At 47.1% G+C, this 23,351-nt stretch overlaps 2 protein-coding genes across 4 annotated transcripts in view; one reads left to right on the top strand and one right to left on the bottom strand.

Moving 5' to 3' along the window:
• LOC123757264 (proteolipid protein 2) overlaps nt 1-15,509 on the bottom strand; it is a 106,993-nt gene extending 91,484 nt beyond the window's left edge. Inside the window, exon 1 of one of the 3 annotated variants that reach the window (XM_045740797.2) lies at nt 15,405-15,509. The gene's annotated coding sequence lies outside the window, so the exon portion shown is untranslated. Of the gene's footprint in view, nt 1-15,269; nt 15,382-15,404 lie in introns of those variants that run through there. The other 2 variants (XM_069323809.1, XM_069323810.1) reach the window with 2 other exon arrangements.
• LOC123757265 (plasmolipin) overlaps nt 1-23,351 on the top strand; it is a 155,532-nt gene that overhangs the window by 8,008 nt on the left and 124,173 nt on the right. The window lies entirely within an intron of this gene.

Genomic DNA, 23,351 nt, shown 5'->3' on the forward strand with positions numbered 1-23,351 from the left:
ACACACACACACACACACACACGCACACGCACACGCACACACGCACACGCACACGCACACGCACACACACACGCACACACGCACACACACAGGAGACAACGAGTCTGTGTGAGGGGTGAGGCCTCAGATTGGCGAGACGTCACAAGTGGAGTCCCGCAGGGGTCAGTCCTTGGACCTATACTGTTTCTGGTATATGTAAATGATCTCCCAGAGGGTATAGATTCGTTCCTCTCAATGTTTGCCGACGATGCAAAAATTATGAGGAGGATTGAAACAGAGGATGATAGTAGGAGGCTACAAGATGACCTGGATAGACTGAGTGAATGGTCCAACAAATGGCTGTTGAAGTTCAACCCGAGTAAATGCAAAGTAATGAAACTAGGCAGTGGAAACAGGAGGCCAGGCACAGGATACAGAATAGGAGATGAAGTACTTAATGAAACAGACAGAGAGAAAGATCTAGGAGTTGATATCACACCAAACCTGTCTCCTGAAGCCCACATAAAGAGAATAACGTCTGCGGCATATGCGAGGCTGGCTAACATCAGAACGGCGTTCAGGAACCTGTGTAAGGAATCATTCAGAATCTTGTACACCACATATGTAAGACCAATCCTGGAGTATGCGGCCCCAGCATGGAGCCCGTACCTTGTCAAGCACAAGACGAAGCTGGAAAAAGTCCAAAGGTATGCTACTAGACTAGTCCCAGAACTAAGAGGCATGAGTTATGAGGAAAGGCTGCGGGAAATGCACCTCACGACACTGGAAGACAGAAGAGTAAGGGGGGACATGATCACAACCTACAAAATCCTCAGGGGAATCGACCGGGTAAACAAGGATGAACTACTCAACACTGGTGGGACGCGAACAAGGGGACACAGGTGGAAGCTGAGTACCCAAATGAGCCACAGAGACGTTAGAAAGAACTTTTTCAGTGTCAGAGTAGTTAGTAAATGGAATGCATTAGGAAGTGATGTGGTGGAGGCTGACTCCATACACAGTTTCAAATGTAGATATGATAGAGCCCAATAGGCTCAGGAATCTGTACACCAGTTGATTGACGGTTGAGAGGCGGGACCAAAGAGCCAGAGCTCAACCCCCGCAAGCACAATTAGGTGAGTACAATTAGGTGAGTACACACACACACACACACACACACACACACACACACACACACACATCCCCAGGATGCAGCCCGCGGCAGCTGTCTAAATCCCAGGGAAATGTTTGCTACATGCACATTTGCGTACGCATGTGAGTGCGCGCGCATGTATATGTATGTTTGTGCATTATGTGAGAGCGCGCGTGTGTTCTTGAATAGATGGGAGTGTGTGTGTGTGTGTATAATAATTCGTTTTGTCGGGAGGGGGGGGGGGAGGCACACTTTAGGCTTATATCGCAGCGTATTGTCTTGATTCGCCACTCCTTCGAAACCCAACCTCCTACCCTAACCTAACCCACCAACCCAAGGGTATGCTTAGGCACTTAACCCGTATATACGCACCATATACGCGCTTAGCCCATATATATATATATATATATATATATATATATATATATATATATATATATATATATATATATATATATATTAAATATGACCGAAAAAGTAAGATTAATAATTCTAACACGAATTTTCTCTATCTTTCTTACGTTTCTTTTCACTGTTGATGGTAATTCAAAGATAAAGGAGAATTGATCTTTGAATTACCATCAACAGTGAAAAGAAACGTAAGATAGAGAAAATTCGTGTTAGAATTATTAATCTTACTTTTTCGGTCATATTTAATAATATATGTCTACAGGAAAGACTGCTACCAAAATATACTAATATATATATATATATATATATATACACGTATTTAACCCGTATATACGCATCATATACGCACTTAACCCGTATATACGCACCATATACGCACTTAACCCGTATATACGCATCATATACGCACTTAACCCGTATATACGCACCATATACGCACTTAACCCGTATATACGCACCATATACGCACTTAACCCGTATATGTGCACCATATACGCACTTAACCCGTATATACGCATCATATACGCACTTAACCTGTATATACGCACCATATACGCACTTAACCCGTATATACGCACCATATGCGCACTTAACCTAACGAGTTCGATGCATAGAAAACGTAGACATTTGTGAGCCCTTACTTGTCAGTAGGTTGCCTTTATACTGCTCGTTACCATAACGTAAGAAAGACGACCTATTAGTCGAAAGTACAGGTTTAACCCCTCCCCCTCACAACCCCACCCCTTACCCTAAAGGGGAACTACTGACCCTTCCCAAGATGCAACCTGGGGAGGGTCACAACAGTTGAATAACTCCCGGGTACCTATTGACTGCTAGATGAACAGACACATTAGGTGAAAGGAAACATACACAACCATTTCTGTCCCGCCCGAGAATCGAACCAGGGATCCTCGATTCAGAGTCGAAATGAAGCCAACTGTACTACGAGACCTTGTATTCATCTAGTTGTGCTTGCGGGGGTTGAGCTTTGCTCTTCGATCCCGCCTCTCAACCATCAATCAACTGGTGTACAGATTCCTGAGCCTACTGGGCTCTATCATATCTACACTTGAAACTGTGTTTGGAGTCAGCCTCCACCACATCACTGCCTAATGCATTCCACTAGTTAACTACTTTGACACTGAAAAAGAAGTTCTTTCTAACGAACGTCCCTGTGGCTCATTTGGGTACTCAGTTGTGAGGAGGTGGTTCACCAGCTCACTTACAATAGTGCTCTTATGCCTGTGGGAGCCAGTACACTTGTTAAGTGCACTTGTTAAGTGGGCGGACTTAAGTTTTGTACCAGCAACCGAAACATCTAGTGTTTGGGCTCATGTGAGAGCCCCAGTCATCAGCAGTCCATAAATGTTACCCTGGCCGGGGTGGCATGTCTGTGGACAGTGCTAGAGCTGATAGCATCATTTCATTGTATGGCATGGAGCCAGACAACTTTGCGCGCGAACGCCTAGGCCGCAGGCGTGGGGTGAAACATGTGGGGTCCCACGCTCGCTGGCCACTTGAGTGGTTGTCATGGAGACAGCCGCCATCTTAGTAAACATCTTGAGCCGCCATGTTGGTCGGCCATCTTGGAGTTGCCCTAGTGGCTATGCTACACCGTCGCTGATTGGATGAGAGGGGTAGGCCGCTGTATGCCTTCCTCTCATTGGTTATTTCGAGAAGGACGCGGGAAGAGCCGGTGTGAGCATCATTCTGAACTCAGCCGCCACCTTGTCAAGACGCATCCTGTACTCAATTCGGCCAAATTGATGTATAGGGCGTCGTGGTGGCTGGACTACAACTGCTGATGCTTCCTGCTTCACCTACGACATCGGTCGTCACAGAATCCGGCCGAAGTCGTCGCTTGGAGGGGTTTAAGACATTATTGTATGCAGGGGGTAGAGGTACAGTGATCTGGGATCGTGGGGGAATGTGCATACGAGCAGCAACAGACTCGTAGATCCCATTACCAGTGATGATTGGACTTGCTAGTGCTCTGTAGCAGTCGATGGGAACGGGGAAATTCGTGTCAGTGTTAAGGCAATTTCCCATGTTGGTGTGAGACGCTATCGTTGTGCGTGTCACCTGGGTATGAACGCTTCACTTCACCGGGGAGTCGAGGGTGCGAACTCAGCCGTGTTGAGTGGGAGGGGTTCGAGTGTGCGCCAATTTTCCGTATAAGTACTACGGTCAGGAACTACCGCCGCCTACGCCACCCGGAGCGAGCCAGCCACCTATAGCGGGGTGCCTGATGTATGGGAATGGTGTGTAAAGCCGGCAGTGTGAATGAGTAAGTACCTATGCGTGTATTTCGGTGATTAGTAGTCTCTAAAGCTTGAATTCGAGGTCAAGTGTTCCGTCACATTGTCACGCAGCACCTGTTCAGGTGGAGTGAATTGTGGGCGAGGAGATTAATCACCTGTGTTGTCATCTTGTCAGTCCAGAGGGACTTAAGTGTACACAGACGTACAGTGTGTGTGTGTGTGTGGGTACACACGGGAACACAGAATATACATAGATTAGCCAAGGACTGAGAAGGTGTCCATGTAATAAATACTTTTATTTCATTGTGGTAATCATTTTTGATCGTCCGTGGGACGGAGTGATATCATTTCCATGTGTGGTCTTGCAGGTGTGGAATTCCAACACTGAGCGCTCAGGTATGTGTAACGCCAGTGATTCCTGGCAATGATTATTGTGGAGTGTGCCACAGTGTGGCTTAAATTTCTTGTAGTGTTCCCAGGGCCGTGACAAGTGTGATTTATATAAATATATATATTGTGGTTGCAGTATTAATTAACGTAATTTTGGTGAGGTTTGGTGAGTGACGAGGCCGTCTAGAGAGACCGCCCCCGCTCTGTCGAGTAACGTAACTCTCGAGTGTTTATCGGCATGCGTGACCGATAAATCACTCACCCATGTGATTTAAGGAGTGTGAGATTCTCCTTAGTGTTCCCAATAACGTTTGATAGCTGTAGGCTACATGTGTCAGCGGTAATTATATATATATATATAATCATAGTGTCACGGTGCCCAGTGTTATTGTGTTATTTACTGTGTGGTGATTGCAATATACTGACCTATGTTCTAGGGGTCATTTGCAGCAGTAAGTAAGTGTGTGCAGGGTTCTAATATTTGGAAATTAGAGTACTTGCCGTGTGTGTTATTGCAAAGGGGGTTGTTATTTGATGGTGATTGTTGCTAGTGTTGAGCAATCACCGTATGTGATTGCAGTTCAGTAAAACCATTGTGGGGCAGTGTTCTAGAGGGTTCATGTCCTGTAGGTTATTTTACTAGATTCTGCAGTATTGTCATAGCAACCGGATTGTAACGTAAATCACTGTGATTTGTTAGTGTGATTTGTCATTGTCGTGGGGGAACTCGGCTGTAGACGAGTACTTGGATATACATATATTCTCCTGGTTATCTGGTAGGACATCGAAGTCCAGTATTCAGTGAGGTGATTGCGAGGCAATTAATATAACGTAACCAAGGGAACGCCCATTGCTTTAAGAGAATTTGTTCTTTGACAATTTGAGTAACGTAGAATGCGTTTGGGTTAATTTACTTTCCTGTAAGCAGCTACGGTAGTCTCGAGGAGCCTAGCCATCAGCCAGATAAGAATTAGAGTATTGTCTGTCGTAATTAACGGTCAGTGGGCCGGGTAATTGACGTGTTTCAGGAAGTCAAAGTAATTAATCTCGATCCTTGTTTGATCGACTCACACGAAGGCTACATTGTTCCATTAACGTAACGTCGTTATCTACCCGGAAGTACCGGCACTTGATTGACTCGTGAGAGGAGTAGCGTCATTTTAGAATAACGTAAACGTGGGGCTAATTTCTGTTATTAGTCGCCTGAATTGGTCTGAGTATGGAAGGCTTAGACGGAATTCGTACCTTAATGTAAATTGCTGAGCCAGTGTGAAAGGTTGCGTATTTTAATTGTTTAATTATTGATCTTGAGGATAGTAATTAATTACTCTAAAGGTAATCACGAGTGATTACCGTTCTCTTAGCACTTTGGACATTGCAAATCAGAGTTTACCATCGCTGAGTGATTAGTAACCGATTAACGTAAATTAACGTAACTAGTAAAGAGATTAATCAGCTGTCTGGAAGTACAGGGATTAATGGGATTTTCTCACTGAATGCTCGACGGGTAGAGTGTTGTTTGATTTCCGCGTTACTAGTGACAGTTGTAAGAGTTGTTAATTTAACGTAAATGTTACCTTGTAATTAACGTAAATGTTATTGTGTTATTAACGTAAATCAATTGTTATTGATTGTTGATCGCCCGTGGGACGTAGTGTTAACGTAAGGATTAATTTGAGGAAGGGTGCTGGAGTTGCCAGTGAACCCATTAGTTATTGTTGTCATTGAAAGACTACTGATTTGATTGCATTGCAACCGCTGTTGCAGGAGTAGACTGCACTGAGGCGTAGAACAGTTAGGAGGGTACTGGAGACGTATTTCAGAACCTACTGTGTCATTTGTTGTAATTGTGATTATAGATCTGTTAGTTCTTGCTTGCTTGTTGATTCCTCTGTGGTCACGCTTATGTTCGAGTTAGTTCATTATGCAGTCCGAGGGGCTGGTGTCTAGCTGTCATTGATAGTGTCACAGGAAGGATTTCGAGTAACGTCATTGACATTTCTTTTGTTTTGTTGTAGTAGTTAGTACTTTATTGAATAAACTAAGTTGTTATGGTTAACACTGTCTTTTCGTTACACCCCCACACATTATTATTGTTATGTAAATGTTCTTCACACTCGACTAAAATTGAGACTCACTTTCTGAGCTTTGGATCAAATATACGGCACCACACAACAATAAATTATTGTTGTGAGAGCCCGTGACCTACTCGTTAGATTCGCTTCGGCGATTGGCGAAGGTCGGCGGCCTAAGTGGGGGGGATTTCAATTTTCATTGGGGTCTCGGCGTTTGCTCGCGCCTAGTCAATTGTTCATACATGGTCCCAAAGTGAGGAATGAGCTGGTTACTACACTGGTGTGTTAGCTAAGCAAGTCCTTCCTCAGGCGACCTAGTTGAATATCACGACAGGAATAAAGGTTAAAGAATAAAGAAAATTCTTAGAAATTTTCCGAGCTAAAATTCCTTATACCAATTTTAATTTATTCCAAAACTTCTCACAAGTTAAAAAATAAACAAACTCTCACAGCGTGGCGCCCAACGTGGGGCTCGAGACTTTTGATTCATAATCAGAAAAGTGAGATTCATCAAGTTGAGAAACCTATGAAAGGTGTGCAGAACATTGCAGAACAATATTGCTGTGGGTGTGTATGTTGTCGGTTAGCAGGATTAGGTACACACACACCACACACACAGAATGGATGAGGATTATAGAAAGAAGTACGTATATCTGTATGTGACTAAGTATGGCGTGCTGCCAAAGGATAGAAACATTCGTACAGATGAGGAATGTAGGCGGTATGTTGAGGACCATAATGCCTATGTACGGCGTCTATGTCTAGAAAGAGCAAACAGAAATGATCTAGGGGACAAGGGAGTTCCCCTAGCCGACCGTGGTATAGTCGGTATGTCAGGGGGTCTGGGATTGAGTCCACCCCAGGAGAAGGAAGGGGAGTCGCGACCCCAGCCTAGGCTAAGGACTGATTCCTTGAGCCACAGAAACGTTTCGTTAGAAGTAGTCAATCAGATACCAGAACAACCTCTCAGGAGGGGGACTGAACAACCCCAGGAGGAAATTACTTTAGAGTACCTAGCAGCTCAAGCTGATGCTATGAAACTGCAAAGAGAGGATAAGGCCAAATTTGTGACTTACATGTGGAATGCCCACCACGAGAGATTGACTAGATTGGAGATTGCAAGAGTGCAATCCGAGGCAAGGACGGGGAGTCAAGCCCCTCCTGCCGCGCCAAGCTCAGAGGTACAGGCGCTGGAAGTAGAGGTACCTCCTCTATTGCCAAGAGAGGAGAAGATCGATCCTAGGGATGCATACCTAGATCGATGTGTGACAAAGGTTGAAAGGTTTACTCAAGCTCCAAGTAAGGGAGCCAAACCTAAAGAAAGTAAGTCTAAGGGACACCAACAGAAACCCAAGGTTAAGGGACCCAGGTGCTTCACATGCAACATGGCAGGTCACCGAGCAGCTAAGTGCCCGAGCAGCACTAGGCTTAAGACTAAGAAGGTGACCAAGGTGCACGTTACAGGCATGAGTACCATGGGAGGTGATGCCCTAAGAGACACACTCGAGTTAACTAGAGGAAGAGTTAATGGGCAATGGACGAGTGTCTTTCGAGACCGGGGTGCTACAGTTAACATGGTCAGGAACAGTTTGGTTGAGCCTGAGAGTAGAACAGGTCGAACCCTCCATGTCCAGTACCCAGATGGCACTGGTAAGGACATGGAAGAAGTGTCCGTGTTGGTAGACACCCCATATATCAAAGGTAAGATCAAAGCTGCGCTAAGTAGAAAGGCAGTGTATGGACTTTTGATAGGTAATACTCCTGGTATAGGGAACCAGGTGGGTCTGTCCTGTGGAAATGACCCAGAGGAAACAGGAACAGGTGAGAGGAAGGTTAAACCCGCTGGCGTTGACACCAAGCGTCAGCCGGCTGGTCGAGCAGAGATCACCGCAGCCCAGACAGAAGAAGAGGCGCAGCAGGTGAAAGGAAACCGGAGCCATCCTCCTCTCCCTATTGCACAGAAAACGAGAACTGATTCAGAGGGACTCAGATGGGTCTCACCAGCTGACGGCGATGTCACACGGCCGCCAGCTGAGGAAGTCAAGGTCGCCTCTTATCAGGCGAAAGATCAGGTGCATGAGGTAAAAGGGAAAAAGAGCAATTTTCCTTCTTTCATTTCACAGAAAACGGGGGTGAGCCCAGTGAGACAGGTGTGGCCCGGATCAGGTGATCCCGCCACAACCTGTCGACCAGCCAGACCCGCGAGGGTTAACACCACTCAGGAGAGTAAACGTCTGCTGGGTGTTACCAGTGGTGAGGCTAAGGTAGCTGTGGTTCCCACAAGTGAAGTGGATATTCTGCACCAATCTTTCAGGCTGTTGGAAGATCGTTCAGACAAACGAACGGTCGCTGAGAGATTGAAGAACGAGCAGGTCAGTGACCTAGTGCTCAGTGAGGGGCGAGGTTTGACAGCTGCTGAAGAGGCCTCAGCCCAGTCAACTCAGTCGGTAGAGCAACCCGGTCTGAGAGTGACAGACAGACAGGAAGAAAGACCCTGTCACCGGGAAGTCAAGACAGTCTGCTAACTGTCGGGATTGTGTCGGTAGGGTAGGGAAGGTGTTGAGTCTGTACTTCATTGGTAAGTCCATCCCAGTGTGCTACCTATTGTGTCCAGTATGACACAGACCTGTGGGGCGAGAGTGTGAAGGGACTGAGGAAGGGAAGCTGCGAGGCGTTGAGCCGGCTTAACCTGGACCCAGAACCTGAGCACGACCGCACTATGGTCAGGAAGTACCACACTGGACGAGCCAGTGACGTCACATCTTGTCCCGCCAGCCACCGACGTCAACAGAAAACGGATGAATCACCACCACCACCCAGCCGCCGTGCACTTAATTAAGAGCCAAGTGTAAGTGGCTGGTGATTTTTAGATGAAATTTTCCTCCGGGAAATTTTATCTTTTTGGTGGGGAGTTATGTGAGGAGGTGGTTCACCAGCTCACTTACAATAGTGCTCTTATGCCTGTGGGAGCCAGTACACTTGTTAAGTGCACTTGTTAAGTGGGCGGACTTAAGTTTTGTACCAGCAACCGAAACATCTAGTGTTTGGGCTCATGTGAGAGCCCCAGTCATCAGCAGTCCATAAATGTTACCCTGGCCGGGGTGGCATGTCTGTGGACAGTGCTAGAGCTGATAGCATCATTTCATTGTATGGCATGGAGCCAGACAACTTTGCGCGCGAACGCCTAGGCCGCAGGCGTGGGGTGAAACATGTGGGGTCCCACGCTCGCTGGCCACTTGAGTGGTTGTCATGGAGACAGCCGCCATCTTAGTAAACATCTTGAGCCGCCATGTTGGTCGGCCATCTTGGAGTTGCCCTAGTGGCTATGCTACACCGTCGCTGATTGGATGAGAGGGGTAGGCCGCTGTATGCCTTCCTCTCATTGGTTATTTCGAGAAGGACGCGGGAAGAGCCGGTGTGAGCATCATTCTGAACTCAGCCGCCACCTTGTCAAGACGCATCCTGTACTCAATTCGGCCAAATTGATGTATAGGGCGTCGTGGTGGCTGGACTACAACTGCTGATGCTTCCTGCTTCACCTACGACATCGGTCGTCACAGAATCCGGCCGAAGTCGTCGCTTGGAGGGGTTTAAGACATTATTGTATGCAGGGGGTAGAGGTACAGTGATCTGGGATCGTGGGGGAATGTGCATACGAGCAGCAACAGACTCGTAGATCCCATTACCAGTGATGATTGGACTTGCTAGTGCTCTGTAGCAGTCGATGGGAACGGGGAAATTCGTGTCAGTGTTAAGGCAATTTCCCATGTTGGTGTGAGACGCTATCGTTGTGCGTGTCACCTGGGTATGAACGCTTCACTTCACCGGGGAGTCGAGGGTGCGAACTCAGCCGTGTTGAGTGGGAGGGGTTCGAGTGTGCGCCAATTTTCCGTATAAGTACTACGGTCAGGAACTACCGCCGCCTACGCCACCCGGAGCGAGCCAGCCACCTATAGCGGGGTGCCTGATGTATGGGAATGGTGTGTAAAGCCGGCAGTGTGAATGAGTAAGTACCTATGCGTGTATTTCGGTGATTAGTAGTCTCTAAAGCTTGAATTCGAGGTCAAGTGTTCCGTCACATTGTCACGCAGCACCTGTTCAGGTGGAGTGAATTGTGGGCGAGGAGATTAATCACCTGTGTTGTCATCTTGTCAGTCCAGAGGGACTTAAGTGTACACAGACGTACAGTGTGTGTGTGTGTGTGGGTACACACGGGAACACAGAATATACATAGATTAGCCAAGGACTGAGAAGGTGTCCATGTAATAAATACTTTTATTTCATTGTGGTAATCATTTTTGATCGTCCGTGGGACGGAGTGATATCATTTCCATGTGTGGTCTTGCAGGTGTGGAATTCCAACACTGAGCGCTCAGGTATGTGTAACGCCAGTGATTCCTGGCAATGATTATTGTGGAGTGTGCCACAGTGTGGCTTAAATTTCTTGTAGTGTTCCCAGGGCCGTGACAAGTGTGATTTATATAAATATATATATTGTGGTTGCAGTATTAATTAACGTAATTTTGGTGAGGTTTGGTGAGTGACGAGGCCGTCTAGAGAGACCGCCCCCGCTCTGTCGAGTAACGTAACTCTCGAGTGTTTATCGGCATGCGTGACCGATAAATCACTCACCCATGTGATTTAAGGAGTGTGAGATTCTCCTTAGTGTTCCCAATAACGTTTGATAGCTGTAGGCTACATGTGTCAGCGGTAATTATATATATATATATAATCATAGTGTCACGGTGCCCAGTGTTATTGTGTTATTTACTGTGTGGTGATTGCAATATACTGACCTATGTTCTAGGGGTCATTTGCAGCAGTAAGTAAGTGTGTGCAGGGTTCTAATATTTGGAAATTAGAGTACTTGCCGTGTGTGTTATTGCAAAGGGGGTTGTTATTTGATGGTGATTGTTGCTAGTGTTGAGCAATCACCGTATGTGATTGCAGTTCAGTAAAACCATTGTGGGGCAGTGTTCTAGAGGGTTCATGTCCTGTAGGTTATTTTACTAGATTCTGCAGTATTGTCATAGCAACCGGATTGTAACGTAAATCACTGTGATTTGTTAGTGTGATTTGTCATTGTCGTGGGGGAACTCGGCTGTAGACGAGTACTTGGATATACATATATTCTCCTGGTTATCTGGTAGGACATCGAAGTCCAGTATTCAGTGAGGTGATTGCGAGGCAATTAATATAACGTAACCAAGGGAACGCCCATTGCTTTAAGAGAATTTGTTCTTTGACAATTTGAGTAACGTAGAATGCGTTTGGGTTAATTTACTTTCCTGTAAGCAGCTACGGTAGTCTCGAGGAGCCTAGCCATCAGCCAGATAAGAATTAGAGTATTGTCTGTCGTAATTAACGGTCAGTGGGCCGGGTAATTGACGTGTTTCAGGAAGTCAAAGTAATTAATCTCGATCCTTGTTTGATCGACTCACACGAAGGCTACATTGTTCCATTAACGTAACGTCGTTATCTACCCGGAAGTACCGGCACTTGATTGACTCGTGAGAGGAGTAGCGTCATTTTAGAATAACGTAAACGTGGGGCTAATTTCTGTTATTAGTCGCCTGAATTGGTCTGAGTATGGAAGGCTTAGACGGAATTCGTACCTTAATGTAAATTGCTGAGCCAGTGTGAAAGGTTGCGTATTTTAATTGTTTAATTATTGATCTTGAGGATAGTAATTAATTACTCTAAAGGTAATCACGAGTGATTACCGTTCTCTTAGCACTTTGGACATTGCAAATCAGAGTTTACCATCGCTGAGTGATTAGTAACCGATTAACGTAAATTAACGTAACTAGTAAAGAGATTAATCAGCTGTCTGGAAGTACAGGGATTAATGGGATTTTCTCACTGAATGCTCGACGGGTAGAGTGTTGTTTGATTTCCGCGTTACTAGTGACAGTTGTAAGAGTTGTTAATTTAACGTAAATGTTACCTTGTAATTAACGTAAATGTTATTGTGTTATTAACGTAAATCAATTGTTATTGATTGTTGATCGCCCGTGGGACGTAGTGTTAACGTAAGGATTAATTTGAGGAAGGGTGCTGGAGTTGCCAGTGAACCCATTAGTTATTGTTGTCATTGAAAGACTACTGATTTGATTGCATTGCAACCGCTGTTGCAGGAGTAGACTGCACTGAGGCGTAGAACAGTTAGGAGGGTACTGGAGACGTATTTCAGAACCTACTGTGTCATTTGTTGTAATTGTGATTATAGATCTGTTAGTTCTTGCTTGCTTGTTGATTCCTCTGTGGTCACGCTTATGTTCGAGTTAGTTCATTATGCAGTCCGAGGGGCTGGTGTCTAGCTGTCATTGATAGTGTCACAGGAAGGATTTCGAGTAACGTCATTGACATTTCTTTTGTTTTGTTGTAGTAGTTAGTACTTTATTGAATAAACTAAGTTGTTATGGTTAACACTGTCTTTTCGTTACACCCCCACACATTATTATTGTTATGTAAATGTTCTTCACACTCGACTAAAATTGAGACTCACTTTCTGAGCTTTGGATCAAATATACGGCACCACACAACAATAAATTATTGTTGTGAGAGCCCGTGACCTACTCGTTAGATTCGCTTCGGCGATTGGCGAAGGTCGGCGGCCTAAGTGGGGGGGATTTCAATTTTCATTGGGGTCTCGGCGTTTGCTCGCGCCTAGTCAATTGTTCATACATGGTCCCAAAGTGAGGAATGAGCTGGTTACTACACTGGTGTGTTAGCTAAGCAAGTCCTTCCTCAGGCGACCTAGTTGAATATCACGACAGGAATAAAGGTTAAAGAATAAAGAAAATTCTTAGAAATTTTCCGAGCTAAAATTCCTTATACCAATTTTAATTTATTCCAAAACTTCTCACAAGTTAAAAAATAAACAAACTCTCACATCAGTCTCCACCTGTGTCCCCTTGTTCGCGTGCCACCCGTGTTAAATAGTTTATCCTTATCTACCCTGTCAATTCCTCTGAGAATTTTGTAGGTAGTGATCATGTCACCTCTTACTCTTCTGTCTTCCAGTGTCGTAAGGTGCATTTCACACAGCTTTTCCTTGTAACTCATGCCTCTTAGTTCTGGGACGTCCCAGAACTAAGAGGCATGAGTTTGATCCAAACACACACACCGAAACTACGACGTTGGTACAACGTTCGAACAAGTTTTAACACCTCCTAACCAGTTATAACAACCAATATAGCAAGTTGTAACAACGTTCTAATACGTCATAAACACGTTAAGTCAAGATGTAACAACTTTATTACAAGTTGTAGCAAGCGGAAAATAGAGGCAGTTTCGGTTTGTGTTTCCAGGGACTAGACTAGTGGCATACCTCTGAACTTTTTCCAGCTTCGTCTTGTGCTTGACAAGGTACGGGCTCCATGCTGGGGCCGCATACTCCAGGATTTTTCTTACATATGTGGTGTACAAGGTAATGAATGATTCCTTACACAGGTTCCTGAAGGCTGTTCTGATGTTAGCCAGCCTCGCGTATGTCGCAGATGTAATTCTTTTTATGTGGGCTTCAGGAGACAGGTTTGGTGTGATATTAACTCCTAGATCTTTCTGCCCGTTTCATTTAGTACTTCATTTTCCATTCGGTATCCTGGGTCTGGCCTGTTTCCACCCACTAGTTTCATGACCTTGCATTTACTCGGGTTAAACTTTAATAGCCATTTGTTGGACTATTCATTCAGTCTGTCTAGGTCATCTTGTAGCCGCCTACTATCATTCTCTGTTTTAATCCTCCTCATAATTTTTGCATCATCAGCAAACAATGAGATGAACGATTCTTATACCCTCTGGGAGATCATTTACACATATCAGAAACAGTATAGGTTCAAGGACTGAACCCTATGGGACTCCACTGGTGACGTCTTGCCAATCTGAGGCCTCGCCCCTCACAGTGACTCGCTGTCTTCTGTTGCTTAGGTACTCCCTTATCCAATGGAGTATCTTCCCTTTCACTCTTACCTGCATCTCCAGCTGTGTGTGTGTGTGTGTGTGTAATTACCTAAGTGTAGTTACAGGATGAGAGCTACGCTCGTGGTGTCCCGTCTTCCCAGCACTTTGTCATATAACACTTTGAAACTACTGCGTTATATGACAAATAGTGCTGGGAAGACGGGACACCACGAGCGTAGCTCTCATCCTGTAACTACACTTAGGTAATTACACACACACGTGTGTGTGTGTGTGTGTGTGTGTGTGTGTGTGTGTGTGTGTGTGTGTGTGTGTGTGTGTGTGTGTGTGTGTGTGTGTGTACTTACCTAATTGTCTAATTATACTTACCTAATTGTGCTTGCGGGGTTGAGCTCTGGCTCTTTGGTCCCGCCTCTCAACTGTCAATCAACTAATGTACAGGTTCCTTAGCCTACTGGGCTCTATCATATCAACACTTGAAGCTGTGTATGGAGTCAGCCTTCACCTCATCACTTCCTAAAGTGATGTGGTGGGGTGTGGTGGTGATGCGATGGTGGTGGTGGTGTGTGTGTGTGTGTGTGTGTGTGTATGTAAGTATATGTAAGTATATGTGTACATGTGTGTATGTATGTACATGTGTGAATGAATGAATGTATGTATGTGTGTGTGTGTGTGTGTGTGTGTGTGTGTGTGTGTGTGTGTGTGTGTGTGTGTGTGTGTGTGTGTGTGTGTGTGTGTATGTATGCATGCATGTGTATGTGTGTGGTAGCGAGTGCTGGGATGCTAAGCGCGTGTATATACACAATAGGCGTTGGCACACTTCCGCCCACACACACACACACACACACACACACACACTAACAACATCAAGAATTCCCCCGTGGCGCCTCGACACACTTGTGACCTGCAGGCACCAACACCTGCGGGACACCTACAGCTGTGGGACACCAACACCCGCGGGACACCACACAAGAGAAGACACACAGACTAGTACAGAGGTTGAGGGTGACACTAGGAGGGAGCGGCAGCACCCCCAGCAAGTGTCCGCAGGAACCCTCCGCCTGTCATAACTTTCACCTGTGCTTCTGCTGAGGCGCTGTATGGGCCTCACCACTGCCCTGGCCGGCCAGCCAGCGCCTGACGGTACACACAGCACCCTGGTGTGTACCTGTGCAGCAGGTACACACAAACACCGAGGGGTATAACACACACCTTGACGGGATTTCAACGCCCGCAGCGAGACTCTCCTCCGGTGACGGTCAGCGCGACACTGCTACACGCAGACACCTCCCCGCTCGCTACACCCTCCTGGGGCTGGTACCTCTGCCTATTATGACTTCAAAAACCACTCCTAATGTAGCCAAAGACAACGTCTTCCGCAACTCAGTCTCAACTATCCGTCTCTAGGATTATGCTAACTTAGTAGATCTCTGGAGTTTAAATTAATTTCATGTACCATATATACATAGATGCAAATTGATGATTGATAGTATATAGTTTCTACCGCAGACGTGGTGTTTCAGTGGCAGTGAGGTGCACATATACATTTTCGTACCTGGTGTATGGGTAGGGTTAGAGAAGTGTAAGACCATAGTGTATGAGGTTAGTGAGCATTCCACCACATAAGGTGGAGGTGTCGAGGGCCCAGCCTGGCTGGGGTCTAGCGGCGTCTCCACCACACTGCCAGCGGTGTTGACTCCGCACATTTATCACCGTATGATATTATTATTGCATTTGTAATTGTACCTCGTGGGCTTTATATCAATTTGAAACGTTTACTATACTATTAGTTTATATTCTCATTATATTATTATTATTCTGGTATAAAATAGCGAAAAATCCAGGTTTCAATTAGATGGCAGCTGCCAGCTAGTGTTAAAATGAGTGGTGACGGAGTGCGACAGGAAATACACACAAAAAAATGTACAATTCTATACATAATATTAAATTCTTCCTCAGTGGAAGTATTGTTTAACAATAACTACGAAGATTATTAGAAATAGTATAAGTGTAAAAGCAGGTAATTATCGAGCGGTTCCATTAACGGTTGCCAACTGTGGGCTGTACTATACAGCCATAAGGAGTATATATGCCATAAATTATTCACGAAGTAACTTAACTATGCTGTCCTTACCTTGCCTCGTTGAGAACAATGGATGGACGTACAAGTACTGCACAAAATACTGATCCACATATGCCTCTCTACCGACACCATACGCTCATCTTGGTGGAGGAAGGCTGCAAGTTCGACGTTCACATGTGGTATACTAATTACCAGTACTCTACCTGAAGTGTGCAGGGCAGCAGGCTGTGTACTCAAGTGTGCAGGGCAGCAGGCTGTGTACTCAAGTGTGCAGGGCAGTAGGCTGTGTACTCAAGTGTGCATGGCAGCAGGCTGTGTACTCAAGTGTGCAGGGCAGCAGGCTGTGTACCCAAGTGTGCAGGGCAGCAGGCTGTGTACTCAAGTGTGCAGGGCAGCAGGCTGTGTACTCAAGTGTGCAGGGCAGCAGGCTGTGTACCCAAGTATGCAGGGCAGCAGGCTGTGTACTCAAGTGTGCAGGGCAGCAGGCTGTGTACTCAAGTGTGCAGGGCAGCAGGCTGTGTACCCAAGTGTGCAGGGCAGCAGGCTGTGTACCCAAGTGTGCAGGGCAGCAGGCTGTGTACCCAAGTGTGCAGGGCAGCAGGCTGTGTACCCAAGTGTGCAGGGCAGCAGGCTGTGTACTCAAGTGTGCAGGGCAGCAGGCTGTGTACTCAAGTGTGCAGGGCAGCAGGCTGTGTACCCAAGTGTGCAGGGCAGCAGGCTGTGTACCCAAGTGTGCAGGGCAGCAGGCTGTGTACCCAAGTGTGCAGGGCAGCAGGCTGTGTACCCAAGTGTGCAGGGCAGCAGGCTGTGTACCCAAGTGTGCAGGGCAGCAGGCTGTGTACTCAAGTGTGCAGGGCAGCAGGCTGTGTACCCAAGTGTGCAGGGCAGCAGGCTGTGTACCCAAGTGTGCAGGGCAGCAGGCTGTGTACTCAAGTGTGCAGGGCAGCAGGCTGTGTACCCAAGTGTGCAGGGCAGCAGGCTGTGTACTCAAGTGTGCAGGGCAGCAGGCTGTGTACCCAAGTGTGCAGGGCAGTAGGCTGTGTACTCAAGTGTGCAGGGCAGCAGGCTGTGTACCCAAGTGTGCAGGGCAGCAGGCTGTGTACCCAAGTGTGCAGGGCAGCAGGCTGTGTACCCAAGTGTGCAGGGCAGCAGGCTGTGTACCCAAGTGTGCAGGGCAGCAGGCTGTGTACCCAAGTGTGCAGGGCAGCAGGCTGTGTACCCAAGTGTGCAGGGCAGCAGGCTGTGTACTCAAGTGTGCAGGGCAGCAGGCTGTGTACCCAAGTGTGCAGGGCAGCAGGCTGTGTACCCAAGTGTGCAGGGCAGCAGGCTGTGTACCCAAGTGTGCAGGGCAGCAGGCTGGGTACCCAAGTGTGCAGGGCAGCAGGCTGTGTACTCAAGTGAGCAGGGGAGCAGGCTGTGTACCCAAGTGTGCAGGGCAGCAGGTTGTGTACTCAAGTGAGCAGGCTGTATACCTAAGTGTGCAGGGCAGCAGGCTGTGTACTCAAGTGAGCAGGCTGTATACCTAAGTGTGCAGGGCAGCAGGCTGTGTACTCAAGTGTGCAGGGCAGCAGGCTGTGTACCCAAGTGTGCAGGGCAGCAGGCTGTGTACCCAAGTGTGCAGGGCAGCAGGCTGTGTACCCAAGTGTGCAGGGCAGCAGGCTGTGTACTCAAGTGTGCAGGGCAGCAGGCTGAGTACCCAAGTGTGCAGGGCAGCAGGCTGTGTACCCAAGTGTGCAGGGCAGCAGGCTGTGTACTCAAGTGTGCAGGGCAGCAGGCTGTGTACCCAAGTGTGCAGGGCAGCAGGCTGTGTACTCAAGTGTGCAGGGCAGCAGGCTGTGTACCCAAGTGTGCAGGGCAGTAGGCTGTGTACTCAAGTGTGCAGGGCAGCAGGCTGTGTACCCAAGTGTGCAGGGCAGCAGGCTGTGTACCCAAGTGTGCAGGGCAGCAGGCTGTGTACCCAAGTGTGCAGGGCAGCAGGCTGTGTACCCATGTGAGCAGGGCAGCAGGCTGTGTACCCAAGTGTGCAGGACAGCAGGCTGTGTACCCAAGTGTGCAGGGCAGCAGGCTGTGTACTCAAGTGTGCAGGGCAGCAGGCTGTATACCCAAGTGTGCAGGGCAGCAGGCTGTGTACCCAAGGGTGCAGGGCAGCAGGCTGTGTATCCAAGTGTGCAGGGCAGCAGGCTGTGTACCCAAGTGTGCAGGGCAGCAGGCTGTGTACCCAAGTGCGCAGGGCAGCAGGCTGTGTACTCAAGTGAGCAGGGGAGCAGGCTGTGTACCCAAGTGTGCAGGGCAGCAGGCTGTGTACTCAAGTGAGCAGGGGAGCAGGCTGTGTACCCAAGTGTGCAGGGCAGCAGGCTGTGTACCCAAGTGTGCAGGGCAGCAGGCTGTGTACCCATGTGAGCAGGGCAGCAGGCTGTGTACCCAAGTGTGCAGGGCAGCAGGCTGTGTACCCAAGTGTGCAGGGCAGCAGGCTGTGTACTCAAGTGTGCAGGGCAGCAGGCTGTATACCCAAGTGTGCAGGGGAGCAGGCTGTGTACCCAAGTGTGCAGGGGAGCAGGCTGTGTACCCAAGTGTGCAGGGCAGCAGGCTGTGTACTCAAGTGAGCAGGGGAGCAGGCTGTATACCCAAGTGTGCTAGGGCAGCAGGCTGTGTACCCATGTGCGCAGGGCAGCAGGCTGTGTACCCAAGTGAGCAGGGCAGCAGGCTGTGTACCCATGTGAGCAGGGCAGCAGGCTGTGTACCCAAGTGTGCAGGGCAGCAGGCTGTGTACCCATGTGAGCAGGGCAGCAGGCTGTGTACCCATGTGAGCAGGGCAGCAGGCTGTGTACCCAAGTGAGCAGGGCAGCAGGGTGTGTACCCATGTGAGCAGGGCAGCAGGCTGTGTACCCAAGTGTGCAGGGCAGCAGGCTGTGTACTCAAGTGAGCAGGCTGTATACCCAAGTGTGCAGGGCAGCAGGCTGTGTACCCATGTGAGCAGGGCAGCAGGCTGTATACCCAAGTGAGCAGGGGAGCAGGCTGTGTACCCAAGTGTGCAGGGCAGCAGGCTGTGTACCCAAGTGTGATAGGGCAGCAGGCTGTATACCCAAGTGTGCAGGGCAGCAGACTGTGTACCCAAGTGTGCAGGGCAACAGGCTGTGTACCCAAGTGTGCAGGGCAGCAGGCTGTATACCCAAGTGTGCAGGGCAGCAGGCTGTATACCCAAGTGTGCAGGGCAGCAGACTGTATACCCAAGTGTGCAGGGCAGCAGGCTGTATACCCAAGTGTGCAGGGCAGCAGACTGTGTATGATGTCGCAAAATCCGACAGCATTTAATATATCATACAGACAGATAATAGCTGTATTGTATAAACAAGTTAACCCATAGAAAACGTAACTGTAGTGGAATTACCGTCTATAGAAAACGGAATATCAACCACATACTATTATAATTCACCACCTATTATGGTGGGAATTATTCTTAAATACATTAGTCTTTGGACTTTACCATCATAAAAACATCTCATATAAATTAACTAAATTATCAGTATTAAAGTAGAGTAAATGTGACCCTTCTATCACTTTCTGTCATCTGGACAATGAAAGCCAGGCGTCAGTGTGAGTGAGTGGTCAGAGCTTTGTTGTTGTCACCTCCGGGACGCGTGGAGCAAATTCGGCTCCTATCATATCTGGACAATGTCGGCCAGTAGCGTCAGTAGTATGGAGTGTCAGCCATAGCCATTATTGTTGTTGTCACCTCCGAGACGCGTGGAGCAAATTCGGCTCCTATCATATCTGGACAATGTCGGCCAGTAGCGTCAGTGAGGAAGGAGGGGCAGCCATTGTTGATGCTAAGACCACAGAGGCTCACGGGAGCAAATACGGCTCCTGTTAATTTTACTTGGACGAAGTGTTATGGAAACCAAAGGTGTACCATTATCAACACGCTGTCAACAAATCAAGTTAAGTGTTCTTCCGAAACCCATGTATCTTTCATTTGTGGCCATTAATGTCATTATATAGGGTGGTCCGGTTAGAGCACGTGGTAGCCTCAAACTAAAGGTAATTAAGCCAGGTCTTCATTGTTCCATGTACAGTGTTTTCTCTGATATAGCTTGTCATATATTAGGAATCTGGCTTTACAGTTAGCGCCCTTTTGACAGGTCAAGATGAGGAAGCATGCTTTGTGCATCAGTTACCAGGGTGATGGAAGCTACCTCAAAGAGGGAAAATGTGGTGTCTACACCCTAGTTATACCTGGTGGACTAAAGCCTGCTGTACTATAAGATAAGGAACCTCTTCAATGTTTAATAATGTGTAGTCTAATACTGTAGTTTGATTGGCTGCATATATATAAATTAAATTTATATAAACCCCCCTAATGTGTAGAGGATCGATTTGTGAGATTATGAGATTATTGCAGAAATACAGTCCACTTATCATTATACAAAATGCTATCGAAGTATATAAATTAACGTAAATATAAATTCATATAAATTAAATAAATATAAATCTCACAGGTCGGTTCCCACATATGATAGGGCAGCAGGCTGTATACCCAAGTGAGCAGGGCAGCAGGCTGTGTACCCAAGTATGCAGGGCAGCAGGCTGTGTACCCAAGTGTGCAGGGCAACAGGCTGTGTACCCAAGTGTGCAGGGCAGCAGGCTGTGTACCCAAGTGTGCAGGGCAGCAGGCTGTATACCCAAGTGAGCAGGGCAGCAGGCTGTGTACCCAAGTGTGCAGGGCAGCAGGCTGTGTACCCAAGTGTGCAGGGCAGCAGGCTGTGTACCCAAGTGTGCAGGGCAACAGGCTAGTGTAAGGTGGGGAGGAGGAAAGAGAAGAAGGTAATTCCTAGAGGGTAAGAGTAAGGCGAAAGGTAAGAATGGGGTGGAAGTTACGAATGATATGAGTGTAATAATGGGCAGAAGGAAGAATGGGATAGGTAATAATAGGAGGAGGGTCAGACAATGGGGGGTAGGCTCATGTCAGGTCACGTTTGTTAAGAAGGTTAGAGCATTTGAGTATGTATTGTGAAAGGGAAGAGTCAACAGCAACACAGCCAGAACCATGGATCATGTTGTGTATCAGCCGATTCGACAAGACTGCGTCTATGTAGAGTAGAGGTAGGAAAGATTGTTTTAGAAAAGGACCAATCTATAGGATGATTAGAGTCCCTAACATGATAGAAGAGAGCACTGTTTGTGTCTGCAGACTTAACATTTCTTTTGTTTTTCTTATGTCTGTCATTTAGTGTACGGCCAGTTTCGTCAACGTATTGGAGAGGACAAGATGAATAGAAAAGAGTAAACACCAGCAGCATTAGAAGCAGGAGGACCAATGGGAACCAGATTACTACGAAGCGTGTTAGTTTGTCGAAAGGCGAGCTTTATGTCAAGAATATGAAGGGTATTAGTGAGAATTTTTAGTTCAAATATGAAGGGAAGGCAGAGCACAGTGGTACTAGTCTTGAAAACAGGTTTAGGAAGATTTTTTTTGTTAAGCTTGAGAATAGGCACAGGTGATAAAATGTATGGGGTAACCAAGGTGAGAGAAATACTTGTAAATAAAGGAAATCTCAGAATAAAATAACCGAGGGTTAACGATGCGTAGAGCGCGGAGGAAGAGAGAGACGAGGAGACTTTTCTTAACATCACAATCGACTAGATAATGGTCCAGGACGGACCAAAACGTCGTCGTCTCTTCATCTCCTGGTGTGTGTGTGGTTTGATTTACTTTAAATATGTAATCCAGTTACATGAAGTATATGTGAGCACACGTGCACGTTACACTTGCGGCCGGAGCCAAGGTCCGGTGTATGGAGCATCACATGTGTACCTGCCAGTCTCACTCACATAATATACAATGCAAGTCGCATCTTGTGGGACACGGCGTCCATTTGTGGCTGTCATTACCTGAGGCACCAGCACACGCCACCAACGTCCCCTAAACCGATCAACTCTCTAAATTGTTGCTTCTGCCTCCACCGCACCGAGAAGAACAATAGAAACTAAAGGTGATCTTGGCTCAGGTAAGTAAGGATGGCGTGACAACTATGTTATTTAAACACCTAAAAAGCTTTGAGTGGTCAGCAGGAAGGTAGCATGTGATACGTCTGGCAGTGTGCGACCCTTGTTGACCTTCATGCCACTCCCGTAGTGATAGGCTGTAAATGTACACTCATCATGTTCATTAGTTGGCCTCGTGGGAGCTCTCAAGCCATTAATAAGTGGATGTTCAGAGTAGATGACATCAACCACATAAACAATTTCTATTATGAATTCAATAGAAGCTTAGAAATTTACGATTTGAGACAAATACAAGGTGTTAAGATATACGATTGTTGCAGCAACATTCGTTATATGAGGTTTGTGTAGCAAAGTTAACCTTCGTTTTCTGTTTCTGCCAGAAGTGTGCATCTTTCAACTTGTTGACAAGTTGAAGGCCATCATGTTTTTGAAATTTATGGAACTCTCTAACATGCATATGACCTTCGAATATCTCGACTCTCAGCAGTTTTAAACATTCCTCCAGAAGAAACACCGTTTCTCGATCTTTTTATCCTGCTTGTCGGAACATAACCGACTAGCAATCCTGCACGTCGGAACATAACCGACTAGCAATCCTGCACGTCGGAACATAACCGACTAGCAATCCTGCACGTCGGAACATAACCGACTAGCAATCCTGCACGTCGGAACATAACCGACTAGCAATCCTGCTTGTCGGAACATAACCGACTAGCAATCCTGCACGTCGGAACATAACCGATTGACAATCCTGCACGTCGGAACATAACCGACTAGCAATCCTGCACGTTGGAACATAACCGATTGACAATCCTGCACGTCGGAACATAACCGACTGACAATCCTGCACGTCGGAACTTTAAAGCTCTCCATGTTTGTTTGGGAAGGAAAACTTAGAGAAGAGAGTGATTGTGAGGAGAATGAGGAGAGAGAAGGTCACGGGCCATGCAGGCACAACGACCTTGCCAGGTGCATCAGTCAGTGCTCCAGCTCCCCTACGCGACCAGGAGAGATCAGGACTAATGCCGACCATCACACTATTGAACACAAACATGACGGGTCATTCCTAGTTC

This window comes from Procambarus clarkii, chromosome 13 (genome assembly GCF_040958095.1).
Source record: "Procambarus clarkii isolate CNS0578487 chromosome 13, FALCON_Pclarkii_2.0, whole genome shotgun sequence".
NCBI classification, from domain to species: Eukaryota; Metazoa; Arthropoda; class Malacostraca; order Decapoda; family Cambaridae; genus Procambarus; species Procambarus clarkii.